This window comes from Brassica oleracea, chromosome C9 (assembly GCF_000695525.1).
Source record: "Brassica oleracea var. oleracea cultivar TO1000 chromosome C9, BOL, whole genome shotgun sequence".
Taxonomy (NCBI): Eukaryota; Viridiplantae; Streptophyta; class Magnoliopsida; order Brassicales; family Brassicaceae; genus Brassica; species Brassica oleracea.
The window spans coordinates 30,632,702-30,640,493 of record NC_027756.1 but is presented as its reverse complement, the minus strand read 5'-3'; positions in this window follow the sequence as shown (position 1 = coordinate 30,640,493).

Here is a 7,792-nt window from a genome sequence, read left to right as displayed (position 1 = left end):
ATAATCCTATAGATGCCTAATGAGTTGCATGCATGATACTGTAAAGCTCAACTATTTGATCAACAAGTCTTTCGGCTCTTGCGGTCATTGACTTGTTGACTATTAACTAGATCTATGATCTCAACTCTCGTTATATTGATCTATAGAAAGTGTCGATCGATATTCCAATGGGCTTATCGATCGATACACCTTTTGCACCGTCGATCGATTATTCAAGTGTGATATCAATCGACGCGCTTTAATCAAGCTTTATGCGCAGGTTGAATGAATGCTTACTAAGCTCACTAGATCAGCTCTCGCCTTGCTCATAGCAAGAAACATAGCTCTATTAGAATGTTTTCAGGATGAGAATTAAGCTATGGATTTTATCTATCAATCCAAGAGCAGGTTCTAGGTAGCTAATCTAGAAACAGGCATTAATGAACAATCCTAAAGATGATTATCACAACTCAGCAATCTATAGTTGGGGATAATCTCTCCTAACCTATTTAAACCCTAAAATCTAACAAGAGAACTACTCAGACATGGCTAAGCAATTCATAACAGCGGTTAAGTATTAAAACTTCATAGAATAAATAAAATAGATATCAATGGAGTTCCAATCACAAATTATAACTTTGGATCTTCTCTCCAATCTATCAATAAAACAATGAAACACAAAGAAAGCACACTTTGCTTCTAACATGGTGGCAAAGCTTATATAATTGGGGTAAAAACTCGTCAGGAGCAATCTTGTAAAATAGTGAAATCTAGGGCTTCAAGTCGGCTGTGACCAAATGGGCTTCCTGTGCGCTTTGCTATCGATTGACACCATGCCTTGTGTATCGATCGATTCTAACTCTCCTATATCGACCGATGGTCGATCTCGATGGTCATCTCGTGTGCTTGCTCCAAATATCTCCAAAATGCTACAAAATCATCACTTATCTCCAAAACATTCCTGATCTTATAAATATAATAAATAGACTCTATAATAATATAATTATTAGTAAAAACACCTATAAACTATGCATGAAAATAGGTCAAATCCATAGTCTATCAACCGACACTAAGCGGGGTTAAGTTTCATATTGTGCCTGGTTAGCCTTTCGAAGCACTCTTGGAGGTGAGTGATATGATCCCGCTCTTCGAAGGATTTCACGAGCATGTCATCAATGTACACCTCCATTGTCTTTCCGAGTGGTTCGGAGAACATACGGTTGACGAGTCATTGATAGGTTGCGCCAGCAATCTTAAAACCGAATGGCATCACCCTATACCAGAAGGTTCCACGGTCGTTTATGAATGCGGTTTTTTCCTGGTCGTCGGGGTTCATAATGATCTGATTGTACCCGGAAAAAGCATCCATAAAGGATAAGAGTTTGTTCCCTGCCGTTGCTTCGACCAAGCGATCGATGGGTGGCAGTGGGAAGCTATCCTTTGGACATCCCTTATTGAGATCCGTGAAATCGACGCATACACGCCACTTTCCGTTTTTCTTTTTCACAACGACTGGGTTAGCGAGCCAGTCAGGATACCTAACTTCCGTTATGGATCCGACTTTGAGATTTTTTCGACTTCGTCGTTGACCGCCCCAGCGCGCTCGGGACCCAGGCTATAAGCTCGATTTTCAGAAACTCGCTGAGGTTCGCGCCGATTTCTACACAGTGATCTGGGAATGCTTCGTCTAAGCATACTGAGACGACGGGCTCGCAGGTTGGTTCGCGTTTTCCTTCCAAATCTTCGGCTACTAAAGACTGCCAAAAGACCTCAGTTCTGTCTTGTTCTATGGCGTTGCCCACGGCAGATAAATTCTTTTTCTTTTTCGGCGTTACCTCCGCTAAAGGGTTTTTTCACTTTATTCTGCGGCGAAGCATACTCGCGAGGTTCTCCGATCTATCCAGATAGTCTCGATTCCGTGAAGGGTTGGGAATTTGAGACACATGTGGTACGTTGACGGGACTGCTTGCATTGAATTCAGCAATGGAGTTCCTATGATCACGTTATACGATGCAGGTCGATCGATGACCAAGAACTCCACGATTTATGTCATGCTGCTGGCTTTTACCGAGAGGTCTATTGTCCCGAGAGTCATGGTTGTTTCCCCCAAAATTCCTACTACAGGATTCGGATCTTCCGCGATTTCGGATGCGAACTCTGGGGTTCTTTTGAAGATGTTATTGGCCGAGCTCCCGGTGTCGACCAATATCCTTGCGATATCGATATTCTCGATTGTCAGCTCAACGACAAGGAGATCATTGAGAGGTTTGACCGGATCGGCCGTTTCTCTCTCCTTGAAGGAGATAACATCGCTGCCCGTTTGATCAGACATACTGTGCCTCAGACGTTTGGTGGTTTTTGAGTAAGAGAATCCGAGCCCCCCCTCCTTCTAGCGCCAAACTGTGGGAACCGAAACTCGCACTGTCGATTTTCCGTAAAATAAGGAAAGATAGAAACCCTAAATTTCCCAAAGGTCCCGGATTATCTGCGTAAACACATGAAAAAACGAAAAAGGCAAAGCTAACAGAATATTGAAAGTAAATTGCACAGAGGCGTATTATTGATTGATAAAATAGCAAGGTTACAGGATTCGCAAGAGATAAGACTAGCAGAGTTTAGCTAGCCAAGTTAGTCTTAGAACAAGAACGAAAAAGAGTCTAAGTAAAATCGAGCCACCTAAATTCTAAGTTTTCCTAAGCTAGTAGAGTTCTTCTAGGTCTAAAAAATCTCCCCTCTCGCCCCTGGCTTTGGCTCCTCTTATATATCCTCCTAGGTCGGTTCCCCCTTCCTTTCTCGTCTTTCGTTGTGTTTATCTTCGGAAACTTTACATTTATCCTCCGATCTTGACATTTAGCTTCTTCTGTGTAATCAATTATAAACCGTTGTAACGACTGGGCTTGATTCTGCATAAAATCGTATGTGGGCTCTTTGCGGCGTCCTGGGCTCTTTTGGGCCAAATTCTGACTTAAAGCATTTTTCCGATTTTATAAAAAGAATGCTTTTGAAACGACGTCGATTCCGAAGAACATCCAGATTCCTCGTATAGGAAACCGTTATCACATCATACGATCAATCCGAACGTTATTCGAGAAAACGAGTACTTGCTGTTTCTATATCGTAGAGTTCCAACGGTACCTCCGATCGAGCCAAAACAAGAGCGAGTTCGATACAATCTTAGGAAAGGAGCCTTGCGGGCAGGACGAGAACAACGCGATCGTTCCAGCTCGGCCATCCGCCAAACTGGACTGGTCCAGCTCGGCGGATGGCCGAGCTGGTCGCGCTTTCGATCCAGCCCGGCCATCCGCCAAACTGGACTGGTCCAGCTCGGCCGCCGAGCTGGTCGCGCGTTCGATCCAGCTCGGCCATCCGCCGAACTTGACTGATCCACCTGGGTGGATGGCCGAGCTGGTCGCTCATTCGATCCACCTCAGCCATCCGCCGAGCTGGCCGCGTGTTCGATCCAGCTCGTCCATCCGTCGAGCTGGACTGTTGTTTTTAGTTCCGGGGTTCGTCTCTTTGAAACTTACGCTCGGGAACTTTTACCGAGAGAATGTCGAGAAGATCTCCGTGAGGAAATGTGATTTTAGAAGTTGATTCCGAGATAACCGTTTTTGACCCCAACAGTTAGTCCCCCAACTCGTAAGCTTTGAGTTCGAATCTTGCGGGCGAGTGATGGTGTTAATCGGAATCCACCGTTAAAATTGCTTATTCCCAAGAGATTTCTTCTGATTATTTTAATGCGAAAAAAGTTACTTCAACTCTTGATTTCCTATAAGTAGTGACCTCCCTTCTTCTCTCTCTCCACATTCTCTCAATCTCTCAAGTTCCCTTTGCATTTTCTCTCAAAGCAGAAATTTTTTATTTTTTTTACTAAGATGTCTTCTTCCAGCAATGTTCAGAGGGATGGAGATGTCAAGATGAGCGACGCCGCTAGTGTAAGTCCGTCGGTTCTCCCTCCCACCGGCGAAAATTAATCGGCTCTCACTGCCGCCGGGGCTGTTCCAGCTCACATTGCGGAGTTTCTCTCCTTCCAAAGTGAGATGGCCCGTTGCGGGGCCGAGGAGACGGCAAACCCCACACATGGCGTATCTCCAAGACCTGAGGTTCCAGTTGAGGCCCTAACTCCCGAGGTTCTCCCTGTGTGTGACACCGTCCCTGTTGGTGGGGTGATCGCCATGGAGGTGTCAGCGCCTGAGGTCTAAATTCAACCGTCAGGTTCCTCTACGACTCCGGCTCGTGTAGTTGATACGGAACTGGCTCAAGAGTCAATGCTCCTCCGCCAGCCAAGAGGGAGATCCTCTTAGGGTTGCCTGCTCTGAGCGCGACTTTGGCTGCTGCCCCGAAGAGTTGAAAGAGGCCGAGCTCTAATCCAGACGCGGCCAAGAGGAAGAGATGCACCGAGGCTGGCGTTCTGCCTACCAAGGCGTCTGGTTCCGTTTTGTCGTCGCGACATCGTGCTAAGGTTCGTTTGTCGCAAAGAACTTTTCTCTCTCTCAGTGCGTGCGTGCTTGGTTGCTTCTTGATCACTCATTTTTTGTCTTTGCAGTTTATTTCGCTGATTGACGGGACGATCGGCGAGTGCGGCTTTGAGGTCAAGCGTGTCGCTAAGGAATTGGAGGAGTCGAGAGAGAAGTCCTCGCAGCTCGAAGGGAAGTTGAAGGTCATCGAGGATTCTCATTCTCTCAAAGAGGCTCGGTTCGAGTCTAGGATTGGCGAGCTTGAGCGAGATCTTGGGAAGACCGCGAGCTCCTTTCTTAAGGCGAAAGAGGCAAAGGCATCCAAGTCTTCAGAGTTGCGTCGGCTAAAGCGCAAGGTTAAGAGTGGAGAGGGATCGATGGTTTGCGTGATTGGAGAGGCCAAGGAGGCCATGCGCGCTGAGTTCCAGATGCGCTTGTCGAGGATTGCCGATTCCCTTGACTCCTTGGCGGCCGTTTATGTTAGGAATTTCTCCTTGGGGAAACATACTCAGGTATTGAATTTCTCCAGACCCCAGGCAGGACACCGGCCTCTGAGTCCCCGCTAGGAGGCACCCCGGTTCCCCGCTATGAAGTATTCCGGGTCCGGTCCCAAGGACCGCCCCCTTCACCCGGGAAAAGGAAAACTTCCGATAAGCAGAACCTTCCATTTTCCGAATATGGAAGAGTTTAACTTATTCCAACCGACTAAGACACGCCTTGAGAAGAATATATAAGGGGAACCTAAACCCTAAAGCAAGAGATCGACACTTCAAGACTTAGAGATTAGAGTTAGACGGCTAGAACTGGGGTTTATACACCAATCATTGTAGTTCTGGCTTCTATACTCAATTAAACATCTCTTCAAGTCGATTTCTCTCAAACTATATACGAAATCTATACAAATACCAACCTTGTCCATCGTTCTGTTGTACTCAAAGAGATCCTACACAAAAATCCCCTAACAGGAGGGACGAACGAGGTCGGTGAAGCGCCTCAGTCTCCGCGACCCGAGGAGGCTGCGCTTCCCGTCCGTAGAGCTGAGCCGGTGGATGCGGCATGAGACTTAGACCTGATTCTCGCGGGTTCGATCCAGCTCATCCATCCACCGAGCTGGACTGTTTGTTTTTAGGTCCGAGGTTTGTCTCTTTTTGAAACTTACGCTTGGGAACATTTACCGAGAGTGTGTCGAGAAGATCTCCGGGAGGAAATGTGATTTTAGACGTTGATTCCGAGATAACCGTTTTTGACCCCAACAGTTAGCCCCCTAACTTGTAAGCTTTGAGTCCGAATCATGCGGGCGAGTGATGGTGTTAATCGGAATCCGCGGTTAAAATTACTTTTTCCCAAAAGATTTCTTCTGATTATTTTAATGCGGAAAAAGTTACTTCAACTCTTGATTTCCTATAAGTACTGACCTCCCTTCTTCACTCTCTCCACATTCTCTCAATCTCTCAAGTTCCCTTTGCATTTTCTCTCAAAGAAGAAAAATAAATAAATTTTTTTTTACTAAGAAGTCTTCCTCCAGCAATGTTCAGAGGGATGGAGATGTCGAGATGAGCGACGCCGCTGGTGTAAGTCCGTCGGTTCTCCCTCCCACCGGCGCGAATTCGTCGGCTCTCACTGCTGCCGGGGCTGTTCCAGCTCACATTGCGGAGTTTTCTCCTTCCAAAGTGAGATGGCCCGTTGCGGGGCCGAGGAGACGGCAAACCCCACACATGGCGTTTCTCCAAGACCTGAGATTCCAGTTGAGGACCTAACACCCGAGGTTCTCCCTCTGCGTGACATCGTCCCTGTTGGTGGAGTGATCGCCATGGAGGTGTCGGAGCCTGAGGTCGAATTCAACCGCCGGGTTCCTCTACGACTCCGGCTCGTGTAGTTGATACGGAACCGGCTCAAGAGTCAATGCCTCCTCCACCAGCCAAGAGGAAGATCCTCTTAGGGTTGCCTGCTCTGAGCGCGACTTTGGCCGCTGCCCCAAAGAGTCGAAAGAGGCCGAGCGCTAATCCAGACGCGGCCAAGAGGAAGAGATGCACCGAGGCTGGCGTTCTGCCTACCAAGGCGTCTGGTTCCTGTTTGTCGTCGCGATATCGTGCTAAGGCTCGTTTGTCGCAAAGAACTTTTCTCTCTCAGTGCGTGCGTGCTTGGTTGCTTCTTGATCACTCATTTTTGTCTTTGCAGTTTATTTCGCTGATTGACGGGACGATTGGCGAGTGCGGGTCGGAGGTCAAGCGTGTCGCTAAGGAATTGGAGGAGTCGAGAGAGAAGTCCTCGCAGCTCGAAGGGAAGTTGAAGGTCATCGAGGATGCTCATTCTCTCGAAGAGGCTCGGTTCGAGTCTAGGATTAGCGAGCTTGAGCGAGATCTTGGGAAGACCGCGAGCTCCTTGCTTAGGGCGAAAGAGGCAAAGGCATCCAAGTCTTCGGAGTTGCATCGGCTAAAGCGCAAGGTTAAGAGTGGAGAGGAATCGATGGTTTGCACGACTAGAGAGGCAGAGGAGGCCATGCAATCTGAGTTCCAGATCCGCTTGTCGAGGATTGCCGATTCCTTTGACTCCTTGGCGGCCGTTCATGTTAGAGATTTCTCCTTGGCGGGAGTCAAGGGAGGTGTTGGGGAAAAATACTCAGGTATTGAATTTCTCCTGACCCCAGGCAGGACACCGGGCTCTGAGTCCCCGCTAGGAGGCACCCCAGTTCCCCGCTATGAAGTATTTTGGGTCCGGTCCCAGGGACCCCCCCCCCTTTTCCCCCGGGAAAAGGAAAACTTTCGATAAGGAGAACCTTCCATTTTCCGAATATGGAAGAGTTTAACCTATTCCTACCGACTAAGACCCGCCTAAAGAAGAATATATAAAGGGAACCTAAACCCTAAAGTAAGAGATCGACACTTCAAGACTTAGAGATTAGAGTAATACGGCTAGAACTAGGGTTTATATACCAATCATTGTAGTTCCGGCTTCTATACTCAATAAAACATCTCTTCAAGTCTATTTCTCTCAAACTATATACAAAATCTATACAAATACCAGCCTTGTCCATCGTTCTATGGTACTCACAAAGATCCTAAACAAAAATCCCCTAATAGGAGGGACGAACGAGGTCGGTGAAGCGCCTCAGTCTCCGCGAGCCGAGGAGGCTGCGCTTCCCATCCATAGAGCTGAGCCGGTGGATGTGGAAGGAGACTTAGACCTGATTCTCGCGGGTTCGATCCAGCTCAGCCATCCGCCAAGCTGGACTGTCTGTTTTTAGGTCCGAGGTTCGTCTCTCTTTTAAACTTACGCTCGGGAACTTTTGCCGAGAGTGTTTCAAGAAGATCTTCGCGAGGAAATGTGATTTTAGACATTGATTCCGATGATTCTAT